Source organism: Lissotriton helveticus, chromosome 3_1 (genome assembly GCF_964261635.1).
Source record: "Lissotriton helveticus chromosome 3_1, aLisHel1.1, whole genome shotgun sequence".
NCBI lineage: Eukaryota > Metazoa > Chordata > Amphibia > Caudata > Salamandridae > Lissotriton > Lissotriton helveticus.
The window spans coordinates 1,038,985,701-1,039,008,110 of NC_136061.1; the positions used below are offsets into that span (position 1 = coordinate 1,038,985,701).

The following is a 22,410-nucleotide window of genomic DNA, read 5'->3' on the forward strand; positions in this document are numbered from 1 at the left end:
ACATTCACCCCAGTACAAGGATCTGGGCCTAAATCCATCGTTTTTTTGCACTCCACACCACCCTGGGTTAGACACTGTCTATATGCAAATCAGCTCTGACCCTGTGCCTCATGGGAACAGTCCAGTCCGAACTACCAAGCCATGTCTTTCCCAGACCGGAATCAAGCATCCAAGGACCGGTTTCTGGCTATCAGCCTTCTTCAGCCTGGATAGCTTGACTCCAGCGGTGTGGAGAGCCTGGGACTCACGTCTGAGCATCCCCAGCACACTCGGGGTGAAATTGCAAAAAACACAGTTGATGGGCAGAATGTAGAACAATGTCATACATTCACCCCAGTACAAGGATCTGGGCCTAAATCCATCGATTTTTGCACTCCACACCACCCTGGGTTAGACACTGGCTATATGCAAATCAGCTCTGACCCTGTGCCTCATGGGAACAGTCCAGTCCGAACTACCAAGCCATGTCTTTCGCTTCTTCAGCCTGGATAGCTTGACTCCAGTGGTGTGGAGAGCCTGGGACTCACGTCTGAGCATCCCCAGCACACTCGGGGTGAAATTGCAAAAAACACAGTTGTATCGCTTCATTTAACAATCAGGCATGGCCCAGCCACCAGAAACCATGCTACGGACAAAGTGGCAGTCAAAGACAAATGTAAACAGAATAGTAGAGTAGATTTCAAAATCGAAGGAATTGTTGTACTTAAAAATTGATTCAGGGGCCTCAAGCTTAGGGCTTTTAAGGGAAGACAGGAGTATGTTTGCAGAGAGTATCACACACAGAAACTTCAGTGTAGATCTTACAAGTGAGCAAGTCAGTGACCTCACAGAACGTTTTGTTTTCTGAAGGGGAGAGCAAAAGAGATTCCAAAGAATTCCCTTGTTATTGGGTATGTGCCTGCTGAGGTTGCTTTCGCCAATCCCTACATCGAAACTGTAGAGCTAACAGAAGGGTGCTTTTGCAAAAACACTGAAACAGATTCTCTCCAAATGGTAGAATGGGAGGCCTTCAAAGTTTTGATTTGTGTACACTGTATTTGGGCAGAGGTAGGAGGCCATACGGCTATAGCTAGAGATGTGACTACATTAGAACATAAATATGCAACTCTTAAGCGGGAGGTTATACAGGACCCCACAAGCAAAGACTGACTGAACCAAGCCAGAGACGATCGTGCCTCCTTAATGGTAACAGTGCGCTGTCTTGACGACTGCACTTATGCAACTCACTTGTGTACTAAAGGGCTAGAGCTAATGTACTACCTGTGTGGTTAATCAGAGACAAACAACTGGTGCCCCTGTAAAAATGATTAGGTGCAAACAGTGTACTATTCTCCACACACAAGATCAATAGAGAATATTAACAAATGGTTACTATACTTTGCATAATAATAATAATGGTAAGTGCACAATAGCAGGCATCACAGAGTTCCTCTCCAAAATTACTCTAAGATTTCTCTCCAGAGCAGAGGGTGGTCATTGATAAACTGATTATAGCCCAATAAGTAAACAGTGCCAGTTTAGAACCTTCAGCTGAGAAAACGCCAGAGATAGACAATCTCCTAGGTGAGTTGTGTTGAACCATCTTAGAATAGCGTGATCCTCGATTGGTAATGCTTTCAAATGCAGCAATTGAGTTAGTACTTAGTAAATTAGAAAAGCATTGGCAGTCTCATTACCCAAACCTAGGAGAGATACATTAGAGATGGGGTCATATAGACCACTTCCTGTTCTCAATATAGACAACAAAATATTGAGTAAAGTTTTAGCCAAGAGATTAATCCACAGTATACGGGTGCTGGTCCATCCAGACCAAAATGGATTTAACCCAGTTACAGTGCCTCTATAATACATAAGGAGGTTATTTAGAGCCTTGGAGGACACACCACCATGATTACCTAAGGGCCTCATTATCATGACAGTCAGACGAGCGTCCGACCGCCATCGTTTCAGGCACAAACCATCCGACAAGGAGTCAGCGTGCTTGACACCCCGATTACAATATGAACGCCATGCAGGCAGTCGTAAAATGCTTTTTACTATTGTGCCTTGGCAGTGGCCCTTTTCCTGGGCCGCTACACAAGCCGCAATATTAAAAAGCACTTTGAAAACATCCATGCACCATGGGTCAGGTACTATGTGTAGCATGGATTTTTGGGGGGACACCACATGTGCCCCGCTAGCCACTTAGCAGTGGCCCACGAGGGACCGGGGTCCTGCTAGAGGCCCCCTAAGTCCCTTTCCAACAGCCTTTTCATGGCGGTGGGAAGACAGCGAAAAGACTGTCGGAAACTGACATCCTAATCTTTACAGAGGTGCCTCTGCAGGCATCGCTCCATTGTAGGCATTAGGCTCCGACTGCTGGTGGTCAGACCGATACTCTGGATGTCGGAGGGACTACCACTGACGGCCTGTCGGTGACGGCCCGCCTGACATCGTAGTCGGGCCCTTAGTGTTACTGGCACTTAAACACTGGCTATTTATAGTTCGCGGATTCCCCAGCTCTTTAGCGCATTCGACCAGGAAATGTAGGGGATTCCGTAGAAGAAAGTTGTACCTTACGATGCAGCAAGCAAATTTGCTGCGCAGAAAATTCACACACAGGCGAGAAAAATCTGAAAACTAAAACGTGGAAAGGAAATCTATGAAGAGGAACGAGAGAGAGGCTTCCTTATATATTCTTCCATTACACTCCTTGAATATTTTGTTTTCATCTCGCACTGGTCGGTAGGAATAAACACAGTGATTTGCGGACTGTCAAGAGAAATCACCTTGGAAAGAGCGCCGGTATATCCCTACAGTAATAGGAAGGTGCCTCTATTGATAAATGGAATGCATGAATAGCAGCTATTAGCCTTGATTCTACTTCTTCTTCTTTTGTCCCCTGGCTGCTGTGAAATATATGTGGGTATCTGGAAAGGTCCTGATGAAGGTGGTCTAACTGCTCTTCATATACCGCCGAAACGCGCGTTGACCCTTTGCTCAACACATAAGATTCAGCCTAGTTGTGGAGGCTTTTTTGTCATACATAACCTCCACCTTGTTCATATGCTGTATGTATAAAGTTTGTGTGAGTATGAATGCGTTTGAATGGTTGTGATATGGATGTATTTATATGAGTCATCCAGGGGTTGTTTTTCCTTCTTTTTCATGTGGATTCATATATGTGAATTTGTATCATGTACAATTGATGTAATTATTGAAATGATTTTGTTTTTTATGATGTACAAACTTTCATAATTAGTCTTTTTCTATATAAAAAATACAGACCAAAAAAAGAAAGTAAAAATGAAATTTTATAAAGTATACAAAGAAATGAAATAATAAAAGTAATGAAAATCAAAATGTTAAGTGTCGCTGTTGTAATTCTAAGTATGATATAGCCCAGGAGAGATTAAGTCTCTAATATAAGTGATAGATAGGCTACGAGGGAGCGTGTTTAGTGTTTACTGGCACTTAAAATGCCTTTGATGCATGGAGTTGGCTATATTCCTTTTAGGTACAGAGGGAGTTTTGCCTGGAAGGGGCTGTGATTAACGGATCGTCCCATTATATGTTAAACCTACGGTCAGTAACCGTATGGGTATAGTAATATCTAACGCAAACAAATGATGGACGGAATGCTGAATGAATCATACATTCAAACCCAGTCAAGAGATCTGGGTTAAATCCATTGTTCATTTGCTCACCAAGCCACCCCAGTTTAGACCCAGCCATATGCAAAACAGTCTTGACCCTGTGCCTCATGAGAACAGTCCAGACCGAACTGCCAATCCATGACCTCCCTGGACCGGAAATAAGCATCCTGGGACAGGTTTTAGAGTAGGTCACCCTTCTTCGGCCAGGCTAGCTTGAATCCAGTGGCACAGTGAGCAAGGGACCCACGTCTGGGAATACCCATCCCTCATAGGGCGAAAAGTGCTACGCAAACAAATGATGGATGGAATGCTGAATGAATCATACATTCACCCCCAGTCAAGAGATCTGGGTTAAATCCATTGTTCTTTTGCTCACCATGCCACCCCAGTTTAGACTCAGCTATATGCAAATCAGTCTTGACCCTGTGCCTCATGGGAACAGTCCAGACCGAACTGCCAAGCCAGGTCCTCCCTGGACCGGAAACAAGTATCCCGGGACCGGTTTCAGGGTATAGTAATATCTAATGCATATCTTACACCGAGAGGGAGACGACATGACTGTCCCCTGTCCTGCTTCTGTTTGTGATTGAGACCTTATCAATAAAACTAAGTAATGAGGGCGGTCAATGGAGTATCCCACAAAGCGAGGGCAGGTCTATGCCAGTGATACTCGAAGTACAGCCAGGGGCCCTCCTGAACTTTACACGCAGCCCCCCATGTGAATCGCAGCACGAGGTGCTGAGCATTTGCTGATCACTAATATTCAGTTAAAAAAAAAAATTAAATATGCAGGTAAGTATTTATTTACAGGTTAAATGATGTTATGAAGTAACTACGGTGGTGTCCTGCACCACTTAACTTTAGTTAACCTACAATGCTTGCCCGTTTATTTAACTTTATTTTTTTTTAGACCTCCTAACACAATTGTCTGATCCACCCAGACCCCCTACCCCTACTCTGCTGGCATCAGTGCAGCCCTCGGTCACACCACGGACCATACTTTGTGGCCCATAGGAAAATGTTTGCAAGTACCCATGCTCTATGCAGATGATATGTTACTTGGCATCAAATATGTACAGACTGATATGACAGGTCATACAGCAGCAATATTCAAGTTCATAGGCGCCTTAAAGGTGAATTGGTCAAAGACCTGCTTGTTCCCTATGACACAAGAACTACACCCCATGAACTTGGGACCATATCAGCCTAATATAAAATGGGAATCACACAAATGTCACTACTTTGACAACAGGGTGTACCAAACTGATGCAGATTTAGTGGATGGCAACATAGAGACTGTGATAACATTGCAAGGCACCCAGAGTTCCTTCTAGAAAATGATGACACTATCAGTCATTGGACGGGTTGCTTTACCAATAATGGTGATGCATATTATACTACTTTGCCAGCCAACCAGTATTACTCCCTACATCAATATTTTTTTAGCTGGAAATCGTTCATGGCATACTGATATGGGCTGGGGCGAGTCGACGAAAGGTGGTGCTGTGAAACTTCCTATAATACAGGATTGACTAGCACTACCGGACTTCAACCTATTCTTTCAATACAGTGGCTCAACTATAATGGGTCTTGCTGGTTGAGAGATTGGTATATATCAGAAACGGGTATCCCAGAGGCTAAAACTGATGAGGATAGCTTGTATCATTTAGAACAATAATACAACGGGAGAGTAAAAAATAAGAGTAACGCAGAGAGTGAAGCTGTCTAGGGTAATAGGAAAAGGGATAGTTGAATTAAGGAGAGTAATTATGGGTAGCACAGGCGTAATAATGATGGATATGGCAGGAGAATAAAAATGAGCAAAGTAGTGTAACTAATAAGAAGTACAGCAAAGGGACTTAAAGTGGTTACATTAAGGGTAGTACATTTGGGGATAGAAAGTGGAGAGAAACAGAAGCAAAACACTGGTAGCAAAGATGGGTAGAGCAAGGTGAGTAAACATGGGCAAAGAGTGAGTGGTGATGGATAGGGCAGGGACTGTAAAGATGGGTTTAGCAGGGGGCGTAGAGATGGGTGGAGCAGAGGAGAAAAGGTGTAGAATAAGCAGATCCCAAAGATAGGATTATTAGGGGAGTAAATAATCATGAGTAGAGGGAGGTGGAGCAAGGGAAGTTATTTTCGGTTAAGCAGTGAGACTAAAGATGAGTGGAGCACAACTTTAAGTACAGATGGGTGGAGTGAGGGAGTAAAGATGGATGGACTACGGATACAGAGGATGGGTACACCAAAGGTGGAAAAATGGATGAAACGGGTCTGGTAAGAGGCAAATCAAGAACAGCACAGAGGATGCAGCAGTGGGGTAAAAGCCCAAGGGAAGTAAATATTGGTATATCAGGGTGAGTGAAGAGAGGTAGAGAAGGGGGTAAAGATGCGGTCAGCAGGAAGAGTAATGTTAGCTTACGGGCCGGGAGGGTCAATAGAGGGAGTAAAGAAAGGTGGAACGATGGGAATAAAGATACTAACGTTGAATACAATTACGTCATTTTTGATCAACCCTGAACAGACCTTTCATTGCGGGTAGCTACATATACGTGAACTACTGAACCAGCTTTACAAGAAAGCCCTTTTGTGTACATTTACGCCCGAGAGGGAAAAGAAAGAGTTACGGATTCAGTGGTCAGCGATAAAAGCTCTGTTTCGCTTCAGATGTTGGCGAATCTTAGTTCTAATAACTGACAGGGAGGAATATATCTAATTACGATCGTTATTACTAACTGAAAGGGGGTTACTAACTTCTCAGTGGCATTTTTAAGCAATTACCGTCCAACTGTTCTGTCATCTCGTGTGCAATGTTATGCTTTAGCTCGTGTGTTACGTACATGAGTCCCAAGACAGGCAGAGTCGCAACCTTTGCCAAGCTTTAACAATTAAGGCCGCAGCTCAGCGTGGAAACTGGAGATGGGGTTTGTGGAGTCTCTGACACACCCTTCGTTGTTCGGAGTGTAGTCACTCACGATGGATCCATCCTGCACAACTCTACAAGCTCACCTCCTGTTGCAGAATAAGTCAATTGCCGGAACAGAAGTTAAACTCGGCAGGTTAGGAACGGCGTGTTCAACAGCACATTCGCTTCTATCAAATTCCCAGGTAGGTAAGAAAAAATACTGCAGAAATAAATCGGCTTTCATTTCCCAGTCCCGTCTAAATTCAGCATATTCTGTGTTTGTGTTTAGTCTCACCACTTATTTCCCAAAAGATTATGTGGAGGCAGACATATTTGCTTGTGACGAAATACAGGCGGGATGGCTCTCGGCATTGAAGAGCGCCCTCGGCGCTGCTCCCATCACCCGCAGCGCGAGGGAAGGGGGCGTGATTGGGTCCTGTCACTGTTCACCGGCGGGGCTATTGAGTGTCCGTGCTCTCGCGTTCTGGTGCCCACCGGCTCCACAATCTCACGGAGGCCGCTTCGGTTCACGTGACGGTTACGTAACTCCTACTCGGCTTGTTTAAACATCGGGTGCTGCTCCTGCTGTGCTAAGGCTGGCCAAAATTGTATTGCTGCATAGCTGCCAAGTTTTCATTTTGCTTATACGTGACATTCCCAGGTTTTCACAGTTCTTACAGGTGACATTTCAAGGCATTATGTGTTACACATTGAGTGGCAATTTGTGGCGGAAAAAAATAGCTTGTCTGTTTATTTAAATTAAATGAAAGTCAGAAATGCACAATTGTGTCCATTGTAATGTCTAGAACTGGCCTTAAGAAACGCTACAGTGCTCCCAAAACGTCTATGCAAGTTATTTTACCCTGCTTCCTTGAAGTCAAAGTGTTCTGGCCGGAGTTGTCAAAGCCAGTGGTCGAAGTGGGCGGGATCGGTGGGGCACGGAGTGCCTCTAGTTCTTTAGTTTAATGGAATCCGTTCCCACACTTTTTATTAGGTCTCGCGACCTATCGATGCGCTTGCGCGCATCGAGCGGAGCGAGAATTCAAGTAGCGAAAATCCTTGTGAAACCACCAGCTTTTTGCTGGCGGTTTTCATGAAGTTCACGTGAACCACGTGATCAAACATGAACGCGCATCAGCCTCCCTCCCTCGTAATTGCATTTGCCGCAGAGCACATCAAAGGGCTTCGCCCAGCGTGCGCTCTGCGGCTTCTCGGCTTCTCCTCCCCTAATTATTCTTGGATGGCCGGCCGGCACACAGCCTTCCTTGCATTTCTCCTCCCCCTCCCCAGCCCGCTTCCCCCAGGCCGTGTTCCCTCATCCCTCGCACCCCCTCCTCCTTCAGGCCCCCACCATTTGCTTCCATTTGTTCTCTTTCCCTTTCACTCTGTATTGTCGTGTTCGTTCATCATTTTCCTTTCTCTCTAACTTTTCTTTGTCTGCGCCCAAAGCCCTTTGTCATGTGCCTTCTGTATAAACGCTTCCCCCACAGCCCCATTATTACCGTACCCAGTAGCCCCCCCCTCTTCATAGGGATTACATCTGATCCTTCCAGCACTGAAGATTTCCAGTCCGCGCTAGCGCCGTGCACACTCTGTACTCTGCTGCTGCCTGCGAGGTACAGTCTGTCTGTCCTCATTTGTTCTCTTTCCCTTTCACTCTGTATTGTCGTGTTCGTTCATCATTTTCCTTTCTCTCTAACTTTTCTTTGTCTGCGCCCAAACCCCTTTGTCATGTGCCTTCTGTATAAACGCTTCCCCCACCGCCCCATTATTACCGTACCCAGTAGCCCCCCCCCTCTTCATAGGGATTACATCTGATCCTTCCAGCACTGGAGATTTCCAGTCCGCGCTAGCGCCGTGCACACGCTGTACTCTGCTGCTGCCTGCGAGGTACAGTCTGTCTGTCCTGCCTCAGAGCACACTCGAGTCCGCGCTAGCGCCGTGCACACCCTGTACTCTGCTGCTGCCTGCGAGGTACAGTCTGTCCTGCCTCAGAGCACACTCGAGTCCGCTCTAGCGCTGTGCACACACTATACTCTGCTGCTGCCTGCGGGATACATTCTGTGCACTGTTTATTTTATTTATTTATGCGTTTTTTTATAGCGCGGACTTTACACGAAGGCTTCAGAGCGCTTCACAATAGGAACAGTAATGATACATGAGGAGAAAATTACAAGTGAACAAATTACAAAAGCAAACGTTAAGTCACATGAATCAAAAGTGACAATTGTGAGCAAACAAAATACAAGAGGAGCAAACGGTGCAAAACAGGAGGAACAAGCATTGGCATTGCCAATAGGTCTCGCTTGTGGGACCTTATAAGTATTTAGTTTTGCAGCACAATATCCTTGTTGCACCAAGGATATTGTGCTGCAAAACTAAATACTTATAAGGTCCCACAAGCGAGACCTATTGGCAATGCCAATGCTTGTTTTTAAGAATGCATCCGATGACAGCAGGCTTGGCGATCGTGGACGTTCGAGGACGGGCGAGTTAGCAGAGAAGGAAAGGGACTGTCTTTTCCTTCTTTACCAAAGAAGACAAGCACAGTGTCCACTTTTACTGCTTTGCTGCTGGCATCTGTCCCTGCTCTCTTTCTTCCTCTTATTCCCTCTCTTGCTGTCTTGCTCCTTCTCACTTGCTGAAAACCGTGACTTGGAGAAACTCTTCTTACCATCTTTTTCCTCTCCTTTCGTCAATTTGTTCCCCTGTGAAATGGATCCAAAAACAGAAAAACACTTTTACTTGAAATGTCCTTCTATCATAAAGTTCAGCCTCAGGACGAAGAGAAATAAAATGTTTACTATAAGAAAAATAAATAAATTAAGCAAGATAGAGTGGTCACAGAGTGGCCAGAACAACATTGTTTTCCCTGGGTGGGGAAGTGCACCATTCCTGGAGGTACAGCAATACCTGGTTGATGGGTGGATTGGAAAGCATAATGTGTACCGCGCCTCTGTGTTCACGGAAGGGGTCCTTTTAACCCATACTGCTTACATTTTGTAAGGATATAAGGAATGTACATTGACTCTGGTCCCCTCTGGGCCCTTTAGCCATGTCCGTAACTTTTCACGCAAAAGCATTTACTGATTTCTGAATGAGTGTAAAAGCTTTAAGATAACCATATTGTTTGTTGATCCTGCTTACATTTCACATACTGTACCTAATGTTAAATTGCCTATGAGTATTTACTTCTTTCAGGATGTTGTTGCTTTTTTTTCTTCAGGCAGCATATTATTCTTGATTAGCTCATAATTTGAATTGAGTCGCATCCAGGTTTTTATAGCGGGGCACAATTGAATTGTAGCTGAGCTGAAGGCAGCCAAGTTTCTCTCAGTGGGGAAGTAAGGTGTTCAGTGTGGGAGAGGATGTTGCACTATGGCCAGAGCTGCCAAATTTGGAACTGGGAACCAGGTTCAGCCTTCATGACCAGTCCATCAGACCACTCTACTGAGACAGCACATTCCCATGCTGGACCTTAGAAGGCCTTGCTAGACCTGAGAAGCCCTGGTGTCTTAGCACCAGCAGGTGGGTTGTAGTCCCTAGCAGTGGCAAGTGTGGGTTAACCCTGAAGGCCAGTCCACCACAATCCATACTGAAGATCACCTCTAGTCTTTGGGGAAGGCCTACGAAGTAGCAAACCCCAGAGCAGCAGTGACTCTGTCACTAAGGTCACAAGACCTTTGAGGCCGGTCCACCTCACCCTTTGGTACCTCCATTGGCTTTTTTCAGCAGTAGTAGTGTAACTCACCAGGGATCGGCAATGCAGGATTTGCACACACACCAAACTAAGTATGCAAAAGTCAAGGTCCCTCTGCTTCATGCACAGGCACTTTTACATGTTCTACCTGCTTTGAGGCCATCTGAATTATGCAGCAATGGGGGACAATATTATGCCCCAGTGTTGACTAAATTATGCAGCATAAAAAAGGCTGCAGCGTATTGCGGTATATTTTGTGATCCTTTATTATTTTGACATTTTTACACATACTAACAGTCTCTGCAAAGATTTTGCCTTATTAGTACCAGTTTAACATGCAGCAGTGCAGCAGTGAGAACAGTGTCCATTCAACCTTTGCAAAGGGCCGTCCACTTCAAAGAAAAACAAATCACATTTTTAAGTAACTTTTGATCCGTTTGAGCTGCAAACAATGTATTAGTTAAAATCGTCAGATTATGCAGAAGATGATGTATTATGTGGCAAAAATGGCAGAGCCATAATTAAGTGGAAAACGTTTGCAAATTAGGATATTTTGCCATTCATGTTTGAACTGCACTTGTGGAAAAAGGAAGAAGGGCTGATGATAGAAACTCCATGGCTCTGAGACAAATGGCTTGTGATTCCACTTTTAAGCGGATTTGTGACATTCTGTGTTAGGGAACGTATCCCACTTTGTGAATGTATGTTAATGTCAATAACTCATATTAAACCTTAAATAAACATGTGTATCCATTGGTTGAATTACATGACGCAGTAAGCTGTAACTGGTCAGTGAAATGCCAAACAAATACAAAAAATTGGGATGTTTTGCTCTTTCAGGGCCAACCCTCCGATTCCACCTACTGACCCAATCCTCGGGTTATTTCTGCTCTCTGATTCTCCTCCACAAGTTCCCCTACTATTTTTTTCCCCACTTCGACCACTATGTCAAACACAGGCCACTTGGCAGCTTTGTCATGGACTTACCACTTGCTGTAATGGTTGATTGGAGTTAGAATTTTGTGCTGGAGTGTGAACATGGATTGAATGCTTTCCTCCTTGGAGAGAAACATATAAAATATTGCAAAACCTTTTAACTGACCGGTGTCGTCAGATTTCAAAACCGCTAGTGAAGACTAATGTAGCAAACTAAGAGGCAGAACCCTGATCTGGACTGATATTCCCTAGCAGCTGTGTGTGAGGCAGGTGGAAGAATCACTTAACGCAGCATGCCATGAGGCAAAGAGGATGAGCCAGGCCGGGCAGGAGAAAGCTGCTGTTTTCATGTTACGGTGTAACAATTTTAATTTAAGTAAACAGTTGAGCTGGGCCCAACCTGACTTCTCCATAGTCGCCCACCTGTCCTGGGACCAGTTCACACTGTGGCTGGTTTACTGCTGCAGACACATAGGAGCTAGCTTATAGATAAGTTTCACGTTTATTCATAATTGATATAGACCTCATCAGAGGTCAACATATAGTATAATCATTACTAATATCAACGAAAACTATAAGTTAGACCTCTTTACAATATACAATAAAACACAAGCTAAAAATAGTCAAATTAAATCAACTTCTATTATACTGACAAGATACTACTACAAAAAATGAACATCATAAAACAAACTTGTTCATTTGGGGAATGCATAATAAGTTAAATGAATTCATGGTGAGTTTTAATATCGAATTTAAATATTAAGGGATGCTGGGCAATGATGTAACACATGAAACATACTCTGAGGTCCTACCTGACAAATATTACAGGTAAACGATTCCTGAGAGTGACTCTTGTGTCTCCCAGTATAGGTCTTGAGGGGAAGAATACTAATTAGGATAATTATTATCAGGGGCCTTACATTGTGAGAAATTTGGTAGCGAAGGTACGGTTGATCCTGACCAAACGAGATAACAGAAGTTGTACTTTAAAACATTTTCAGGTTAACACAGTGGTCCATATCCTGACAAAAACTTAAATGGGCAGTTTGAATTTTTTATAATAATCGCAAATGGCCAGTGGACCAGGACTTGAGAAATTCCATATTACAATGAAAACTTTCTAGAACTAATTTTATGTTATTAAAACTGTCATTTGACTAACCAATCCCATAGCTAACTCCTCACTGATGAAAGCTCTGAAGGAAGATGCCGGTATGTGAAGGACATATCCCCATCAAGTTTTATATGCAAATCTTTGCGCCTAATTGCCAAGGAGTCCAAGCTCTAATCTAATCATTTGTACTGGGATAGCCATATTCAAGCTACATTTCTGCAAAATCTGTTGTACCAGATGATTAGAGGTAATAGTCAATCATGTATATTTTGACAAACCCAAGTAGTCTTGCTCACAGGATTTTCAGTTAACTTGTTGCCTTTGAAAAATGAGTAAGTTATACTCTGTTTTCTACATGTCTTCCACACCTAGAAAAATCATTGCTTCTTTTAGGTGTATGTGCCAAAGATCATTTGGCTGGTCTGTAAATAACTTCAATTGAGACCATAGTGAAGATGTAAATGCTCCTGCAGGATCCCTTCCAGTGTTGGCCAGGCCCTGTGGCCAACCCCCCATCACGCACAGCGAAGGCCGTGCGCAGCGTGGGGTTGGCAGCAGGCCATGCCCTGTGGCCACCTCCTGCAGCATACGACCAAAGTCCTTGCCAGGCGTGGGGTTGGCTGCATTGGGGGGGTGTTTAAAATCTCCCAAATCACTGAAATTCACAAGCTGTAGTTTAAAGAGCTCACTATAACTTGTGCTCCCACCACGCACTGCTTATGACCTCACATTCTACATCACTCATGACATGTTACAGCACAGGAACTCTTGAAGTTTTGCCATCTTTAATGATCCATCCAATGATCCTATCTGTCGTTAGATCATTAGAAGTGTTGTGTTTAGTTGTTGTACTTGTTGAGTTTATGTTGTTACTTTTAGCGGTGGCTCTTCCGTTATGGCAGAGGAGCTGTGAGCGCAGCAGGCACACACATTATTAAAATGGTAACAATACCATTTCATTATAACGTGTCGTTGACTTGAGCTGTTACAGAGTGAGGACAGGGGGCCGGGCTGATTAGTGCAATTGCACTAATACTTCAGCCTCTGCCAGTGAGCATGTCATATTGGCCGGCTCTCTAGAGCCGGCCAATCTGACATGCATACTTCAGAGCTAGCAATTCCAGGGCTGAGAAACAGCCAAGGGATTGCAGCCGCAGACCCCCTGCCTCAAAATGAGTGCTGGGTTAGCCCTAACCAATCCTGGATTGGTTGGTTTCACTTTGCACAAGTGAGGAAGTCCTTCCCGTTCCGCCCCTAGTCACTGCTGAGGAGAGCGCCAGGAACCATGCCAGCAAATGCAACATATATATGGTGAGTTTTTTGGACATCGTGCCTCACCATATTTTAATGTTGGCGGCCGCTACTCGTTACTTCCATGCATATCGGCTAGATAGCCTTTCTAGGTTGAATGAGTTGTATAATGATCACAGCTTTTTTATGCAAATGTATGCCAAAGCCTATTATGGCCTAGACTTTTCCTTTTCTTATGATTATAATTGTTATTAATTCGGTCCAATATATTATAGATTCTTGGTTGGATGCTTATATATGAGCTACGTCCTTTTTTAACTTGTTTTTAAGATTTCTTGAGCTTTGATTTCTTTACCAGTTGCTGTTGCAGTTTCCTGGAGACTTTCTATGGTTTGAATGGTTTGAATAGTAGAAGATGTTGATTTTTGTTGTTTCTAATTCTTGGGACTTTAAATAAATGTGCAACAAAGAAAATCATGAATTTGCGCACCAAGAGATATGCATATGCAAATATCCAAAGTAGGCTCATCGGCTCCATAGACAGTAAATTAATCAATTGTGGTGATAAATTCTTGCAACACACAAAATGTGATGGGAGGCTGCTTGCAATAAGTCTAACTAATAGCAACAACTTAAATCCTTGCTTCCGTAATTTTTATATTTTTTATATTTTGGTGTTGAATGAGATGTTTCACATACCATATGACATTTCTTGAACTGCCACATGTGGCCACCACTGCCCCAGAAATATCATGATACCAGACAATCATGAATAAGACAGATGCCCTTGAATGTATTAATGTTGAAAGAAAAAAAAGCAATGGCAACAAAATTGACTGTCCCTTTTGTTTTTAGGAAGCCAGAGCGCAGAGTGGGTGCGGCTGTAAGATCAATTTGCAAATTCACCTTTGCAAGTTTTTATAATTTTGCTTATTTTCCAATTCCTTAATCAGTATTCTAATGCTGGATAAAGTGCAGTGGTGTAAAGTTGTGTGGTGTATCATGCAGTGCAGTGCAGTGGCGTGTCTTCTTGTCGTGGACTTAAGTGGCGTGTGGTAGAGTGGAGTGGTGTGTCATTGAACGTCTTTTGTCATGTATAATTTTGTTGGTTTGATTTTAATAGGTGCCAGGGAGTGGAGTGCTGTCGAAGAGCAGAGTATCATGGCATAGAGTGGCGTATCATAGAGTCTTTTAGAGTGGAGGAGGGTAGAGTGGAGTGGCATGTCGTACAGTGGAGTGGTGCGTCGTACAGTGTGGTGGTGTGTTGTAGAGAGGAATGGATTAGCATGTCATAGAGTTAAGTGGCATGCTGTAGAGTGACATTGTGTGTCATACAGTGGAGTGGTGTGGCGTCTTGCATTGTGGAGTGGTATTTACATTTTCCATCAACCTTTTAGACAGATGTAGCGCAAAATGGCTAAATTCTTGGTTACTACGTAAGGTATACTGTATTACTATATTTTTTAAGCAATAGGGAGAAATGAGAAACTTTATTTTTATTGCTGTGTATATTTTTCAAAAAGGTAACGGAGTACAGCAGTAGAATCTTGGCAGTACTGCGGTAAGGAGTAGTTTCTGTCCTGTAACTCCAGTTCTGTAGTAGGGGTATCTCTGTTATAGTCATAATCTAGTGAATTGTCCCGCCCATGTGCGTGGACCCCGGAGCAATCAAAAATAATCTCTTAAGTTGTCAAAAAATGCAGACCTGCACAGACACTTAAGCGAGAATTTAAAGACAGATAATGCAGCCTATATCCACAGGCTACACTGTCCAGTACTTCAACTAGAAATTCCACCAAAAAACCCACAAACAGCACAGCCTGTCTAGCTTTCTCCACAGAGAAAGCTTTCCTTTACCAGCAAAAGCCTCTGGAATGATAGAGAGGAAGGAGTGGACAGACAAGCCCCATAGGCTGCCATTATGTGGCTCAGAACAGGATACTGTGCCTTTAAGAGAACCTTCCAGAACGTTCTCAGTATCCCAGAATGCACAGCAGGTCCCTTTTACTTTCAGTTCTTTTTGAAGGCGTAACACGCCAGACCTGCAGCATTCCTTACATGAATATCTTTCTCCACCAGGGAGGAGGGCGGGCGCTTATGACTATAACAGAGATACCCCTACTACAGAACTGGAGTTACAGGACAGAAACTACTCCTTCTGTAGTAGGGGATCTCTGTGTATAGTCCTAATCTAGTGAATAGAATGGCAAGCCCATCCCCACACCAAAGCGGCGGTGGAGAGAAGAGAAATAACACCACTACTGTGCGAACAGATTTCGCAGCGAAGCCTGCCCAACCTGAGCGTCTGTCCTGGCATCAGTGTCCAGACAGTAATGCTTAGCAAAGGTATGGACCGACTTCCAAGTGGCCGCCTTGCAGATTTCCGCAAGTGGAACATTACGAAGCAAAGCAGTCGTGGCAGCTTTGCCCCTGGTGGAATGAGCCTTAGGTTTACCCCCTAAGGTCTTATTAGCCTTCTGGTAACACAACTGTATACAGGACACAATCCACCTCGAGATGGACTGTTTCGAGGTAGCAAGACCGGTCCTGACTGATCCATAATTGATAAACAATTGGTCTGACCTACGAATATCTTTGGTTTTATCCAGATAAAATTTCAACACCCTCCTAACATCCAGGGAATGCAGAGACCTTTCCGCTGGAGAAGAAGGATTCTGAAAAAACGTAGGTAACGTTATGGTCTGGTTAACATGGAAATTCGAGATAACCTTTGGAAGAAATGTAGGGTGAGTACGCAAAACAACCTTAGCAGCATGAAATACAGTATAAGGTTCTTGGCAACCCAACACCTGAATTTCACTCACCCTTCGGGCCGATGTAATGGCCACGAGGAACGCCGCCTTCCAGGACAGGTGCTGCAACGAAACCTTATGAATAGGTTCAAAAGGCTCCTTCATCAATCTGGACAGCACCACATTCAATTCCCATGAAGGCGAAGGAAGCCGGACAGGAGGGAACACTTTCTTCAAGCCATCCAAAAAATCCTTGATCACAGGGATCTGGAAAAAGGAAGTCTGTGAAGGGCATTTCCTGTAGGCAGTCAGCGCAGCGAGATGAACCTTAATGGAATGGACATTAAGGCCAGACTGTGCCAATTGTAGAAGATACGGAAGGATGACATCTTCCTTACACGTCGTTGGATCATAGTTCTTGGTCTTGCACCAGATGCAGAATCTCTTCCACTTGTAAGCATAGGAAGTCCAAGTGGAGGTCGCTTAGCCTCCTTCAGTATGTCCATACAATCTTCTGGTAGATTCAAATGGCCATACTGCACTATCTCAGGAGCCATGCCGCCAAACTCAAAGACGAGAGGTTGGGGTGCACCATCTGCCCCCGAACTTCGTGAGAAGGTCCGGCCGGCACAGCAGCCGTATGTGAGGAAGGAGAGACCGGTGTTAGCAGGTCCGTGAACCACCACTGTCTGGGCCATTGCGGGGCAATCAGGATCATCCGCGCTCTGGACTGGGCCAGCTTGATGAGCACCGCCGGAATCAGGGGAATGGGTGGAAAAGCGTACAGAAATCTGTTTGACCAGTTGATCCATAGCGCATTCCCCAGCGTCACCTGCTGGTAGTACCTGGAGGCGAAGTCTCGGCATTTGCTGTTTTCGGCGGTGGCGAACAGATCTACGTCTGGAGTCCCCCACCTTGCGAAGACTTCTCCTAGTACTTCGTCGTTTATGACCCATTCGTGGTTTTCCTGAATCAGTCTGCTCAGTGCGTCTGCCTGAACATTCTGCACACCTGGCAGATGGTTAGCCGTTATCGTCCGTCCTCTGGCTAGAAGCCAGCGCCAGATCGCCTGCGCCTCCTGTGACAGAGTGCGTGATCTCGAGCCCCCCTGCTTGTTGAGGTAATACATCGTGGTCGTATTGTCCGTAGGAACAAGCAGAGAGTTGGTCTGGAAGGATGGATGGAAGGCCTTCAGTGCCAAGTGAACAGCTCTGAGTTCCAGGAAATTGATGTGATACAAGGAACGTGGTCCCCGACGGAGTCCATGTATCTGTAAGTCTCCGGAGTGCGCCCCTCAGCCGTGGAGAGACGCATCCGTCACGATAGTTTGTGTGGGAATGTCCTTGTGGAAGGGAACCCCTCTGAGGAGATTCTCCGCTGAACATCATCACTTCAGAGACTGAAGAGCATGCAGAGACAGTCGTATCTTGTCGTCCCAAGACCCCTTCCTTTGATCCCACTGATCCTCCAAGCACTCCTGCAATGTTCTCATGTGCAGCCGTGCGTGTGGCATGAGGAAGATACAAGAGGCCATCGACCCCAGTATTGAAGACACCGTCCTCACTGTTGTAGATGGAGCGGTCATAAGAGCCTGAGCCTTCCGAAGGAGTGATAATAGTCTCTCCTCCGAAGGAGACACTCTTGCTGACAGCGTATTGATTGAGGCTCCCAAGTACTGTATGCACTGGACCGGAGTCGGGACAGACTTGAACATGTTGATGTGCAACCCCAGCCTGTTCAAGAGAACGCACGCCTTCTGGAAGTGCGCTTGAGCTCCCGAGAAGGAGGAGGCCTTGATCAACCAATCGTCCAGGTACGGGTAGACAAACACCTTGTTCTTCCTCAGGTGTGCCGCTACCACTGCCATGCACTTCGAGAATGTCCTCGACGCAGACTTTAGCCCGAATGGCAGTACTGTGTACTGATAATGATTGGCGCCGACTTGGAATTGCGGGAACTTCCTGTGTTTGTGTGCAATGGGCACATGGAAGTACGCATCCTGCAGGTCTATAGCACATAGCCAGTCTCCCTGTTGCAGCTGAGGATAAATCTGATGCAACGACAGCATGCAAAATTTCTCTCTGTAAATCCACTTGTTTGCTTCTCGAAAATCCAGAAGGGGCCTGAACTCGTTCTTGTCCTTCTGCGAACCAGAAAGAACCGTGAGTACAGATCTCTTCCCCTTTGAGACAGAGGTACGTCTTCTATCGCCTTTTTCCTTAACAGGGTATCGGCATCCGCCTGGAGTTCGCGCAGCTGAAACTGCGAACTGACCGGTGGAATTGCTGAAGGCGGGCTGGTTAACCGAAGACTGTATCCATTGCAAACAATATTCAGCACCCACTTGTCCTGAGTAATTTTTCTCCACTCTGCCAGAAAAAATTGAACGCTTCCCCCCACTGGAGTGGGTAACGGATGCAGGGGAAGTAACCGCTCAGGGCCTAGACCCAGCCGGGCCTTTGTTCGCTGTTGCGGACTGCTGGCCGCCTCTGCCCTTCTGGCACTTCTGGAAGGGCCTCCGGAACTGCTGCTGCTGTTGTTGCTGCTGTCCCGAAGCCTGCCCTCACCCTCTGCTTTGTGTCCCGAACCGTCTCTGGAACGGGCGGTAGGTCTTCTTCTCCTTGGGCTTCTCCAACCCGACAGCCATCGGGGTCTCGGCTTCCGCTTTTATGCGGGCCATCTCATCGTCCGCATGCTTGCCAAACAGGGTCTCCTCCCGTTGTTGAGTTTCTGGCTTGAGAGATGTAAGGCGAAGCTAGGCGTGGCGCCATTTGTTGACACCATGGCAGTACCCATGCGCCGCCAGAAGAGATACATCAGCAGCCACGCTGATGAGTTGATTTGACACCAACATCCCCTCATTCAGGATCTCCTGATAGTCCTCTTTCCTCTCTCGAGGAACGAGCTCAACGAATTGCTGGAGGGACTCCCATAGGGCCCGATTGTATCGCCCTAGCAAAGCCGCGGCACTTGTAGCCTTCATTGCAGTAGACGCCGTCCCACAGACCTTCCTGCCCGCCGAGTCTAACCAGCGGCTCTCCTTATCAGCAGGTACCGTAGACGACGGGGTGGTGGCATGCTGCTTCCTACCCGCCGTCACTATGACTGAGTCCGGTGCCAGATCCATCCTGAGAAAAGCCGGGTCAGAATCTGGAGCCCGGTACTTCTTAAGGAGCCTGGAGGGAGCCGCCTTCGTCACCGCCGGAGTGAGAAACAACTCCTTGGTGGGCTCTACCAATCCTGGTACTAGAGGCAGCAACGGTCGAGACAGGTGCTTTTTATGTAGCTTCTCGAAAATCACGGACGTCGTGGGCGTGGGCACCGTCACCGTGATGCCCAGTTTAGCCGCACCCCTCAGTAGAACATCTTGAAATGAGACAATGTCGTCCACCGGCGACACCCTCGTCCCCGGGGATTCCGACAAAGTCGGCGAGTATTCCCTGGTCCTAGAAGAGTCCGTGTGGGATCTGGACCTGCGCCTCCTGTGGTGTCGTCTGGATCTCGTCGACGACCTATGACGACTCCGCGATCTCTCTCTCCGGCCGGAGCGAGAGTGCGATCTCCTCGGCTTCGGGCGCTCCACAGGTCTCAAAGGAGCAGGTGACTGCGGCCGGACCGGGCGCCTCGGCTGAGGAGTCCCCTTAGGCGGCCTCGGGTACCGTGGTAGTGAAGCCGTCCTCGGCGGAACCACAGGCGGTTTAGAAGAAGGGTGCAGAGGCTGGGAATGAGGAGGAGGCAGTGGTGGCAGCAGAGGCGGAGTGGGAGTCTGTGGCGGAGGTTCCTTGGGCAAGGGCGGAGGAGGGGGAGTCGACCTCGGCTTAGGAGGTGTATATACCTCAGAGTACACAGATCCCTGTGACTCCCTCTTCTTCTTAGGTGGAGGCGACGGAGAGGCCGTGTCTCCTATCGGTGAACGTCGCCGGCGCGCCCCAGCGGACCCAGAGGAAACCCTGGTGCCAGAACTCCTTCTGCGCTTCTTTGGCGTCGAAGAACGCCGTCTCGACGTCGAGGAACGGTGCCTCGACGTCGACCGGCGTCGTCGTCTCGACGTTGAGCCTCGCCTGGATGTCGAACGTCTCCTCCGCGACGGCGACCGTCGTCCTCTCGACGTCGAACGTCTCCTTCTTGACGTCGACCGTCTCCTCCTCGATGCCGAACGCCACCTAGACGCCGAGCGTCTCCTTGACGTCGAACGCCTGCGAGTCTTCGACGTCTTCCTCGACGCCGACCTCATCCTCTTCGCCGACGGTGACCGGCGGTGTCGCCTCGACGGCGAGTGCCGACGCCGGGCCGAACTCTCTCCACGTCGATGACGGCGAGGACTCCGTCGACGGCGATCTCGACGGCGGCCTGGTCAGTCCCCTCGACGTCGAACCTCGACGCCGGTTCGACCCAGAGCCCTGGGGAGACTGGGAACAGACTGCTGTCATCCCTCTCGACGCTATCGACGCAGTCGGAGGATGGGAACACTTGCTGGTCTTCCTGCCCCTGGGGAGCCCCCCCAGAGCCCTCAGCATGGGCAGATGGAGTATGCCCAGACCCACCTTGTGCCTTCAGTCTTCTATCTTCCAGGCCTTGGAGCCTGATCTTCAACCTCTCTCTCAGGGTACTGGAAGAGAAGCCCTGGCAAATGTCACACTCCTCTGGGACATGAGATGAGGGAAGGCAGATGATGCACACCTCATGTGGGTCAGACTTGACCTTCTTCCTCGAACACTCTGGGCATTTGTCGAACAAAGCAGGCATTTTGACAAATAAGAGTGCTCAGAGACACACACCAGGAAGAAAACACCAAATTACTTCAAATGAAAGCACTCAAACACTTGAAAAAGTGAAAAATCACTAAATAAACCCTTAAAAAGGGAGAGCTCAATTCTCCAGGGTCCTGCTAGCAGGAGCCGGAAAAAAGAACTGAAAGTAAAAGGGACCTGCTGTGCATTCTGGGATACTGAGAAAGTTCTGGAAGGTTCTCTTAAAGGCACAGTATCCTGTTCTGAGCCACATAATGGCAGCCTATGGGGCTTGTCTGTCCACTCCTTCCTCTCTATCATTCCAGAGGCTTTTGCTGGTAAAGGAAAGCTTTCTCTGTGGAGAAAGCTGGACAGGCTGTGCTGTTTGTGGTTTTTTTGGTGGAATTTCTAGTTGAAGTACTGGACAGTGTAGCCTGTGGATATAGGCTGCATTATCTGTCTTTAAATTCTCTCTTAAGTGTCTGTGCAGGTCTGCATTTTTTGACAATTTAAGAGATTATTTTTGATTGCTCCGGGGTCCACGAACATGGGCGGGACTATTCACTAGATTATGACTATACACAGAGATCCCCTACTACAGAACTATAAAAAGGAAAAAAGATTTATGACAATTTGTTTATTATTGTTTGTCTTAATCGTTTTTTTCTCAAAAGGTACCACAGTACTTCCTACATAGTACCACAGTACTCCCTTACCTTTTTTTTTAAATATATACGTTTCCCTAACTATTCAAACTTTTTTAAAAGTGCCTCATGTCTTCCTACAGGTGAAGAAACATGGTGATAACATATATCTGCCATACAAACCCAGAACAATGCCGAAGTGTGGTAGACAGACATAGCAGCAAAATGGCTGTGTTCCCTACTTGAGATATACATTATTAACCTAGAGGAAGAAATGAGAGACTTTAGCAAAGTCAGAATAGTTAAATAAAAGTATTTTATTGTATATATCTTTAAAAAGGTAACACAGTACTATCCTAAAAGTACCAAAGCACATATTGGATTAAAAAAGATAAAAGGAATCATGACAAACAATAAAACAGTATTTTTTATTGTTGTTTAATATTATTTTATATTGTCATTAAAAATTTTTTTTTTTTTTACTTCAAAGGGTACTGCAGTACTTCCTAGGTAGTAAAACGGGACTTTAAAAAAACCGATATATAGCACAATATAAATAATTTCCCCTACCTATCAACACTTTTGTAGAGCGGCTTAGGTCTTCCTACAACTGTGAAATATAGTACTTACCTATATTTAAGGTAGAGACCCAGAACACAACCAAAGTGTGGTGAAAACAACATTGCTGCCTTTTACTTTTGTAAAGGCAGTCATCAGCCATTGATAATGTGTTTTGTCATCG

General features: G+C 46.0%; 1 protein-coding gene and 1 long non-coding RNA gene across 5 annotated transcripts in view; both read right to left on the reverse strand.

Annotated features, from left to right (window-relative positions):
* The window catches only part of DCAF17 (DDB1 and CUL4 associated factor 17), a 426,798-nt gene extending 419,924 nt beyond the window's left edge, over positions 1 to 6,874 (reverse strand). For 2 of the 4 annotated variants that reach the window (XM_078681579.1, XM_078681576.1), the window contains exon 1: positions 6,645 to 6,850. The gene's annotated coding sequence lies outside the window, so the exon portion shown is untranslated. Of the gene's footprint in view, positions 1 to 6,475 lie in introns of all 4 variants that reach the window. The other 2 variants (XM_078681578.1, XM_078681577.1) reach the window with 2 other exon arrangements.
* A 2,119-nt stretch (positions 6,875 to 8,993) lies between these two features.
* The window catches only part of LOC144823237 (uncharacterized), a 133,910-nt gene continuing 120,493 nt past the window's right edge, over positions 8,994 to 22,410 (reverse strand). The window contains exon 3 of the long non-coding RNA XR_013608756.1: positions 8,994 to 9,248. This is a non-coding gene — a long non-coding RNA (uncharacterized LOC144823237). The remainder of the gene's footprint in view (positions 9,249 to 22,410) is intronic.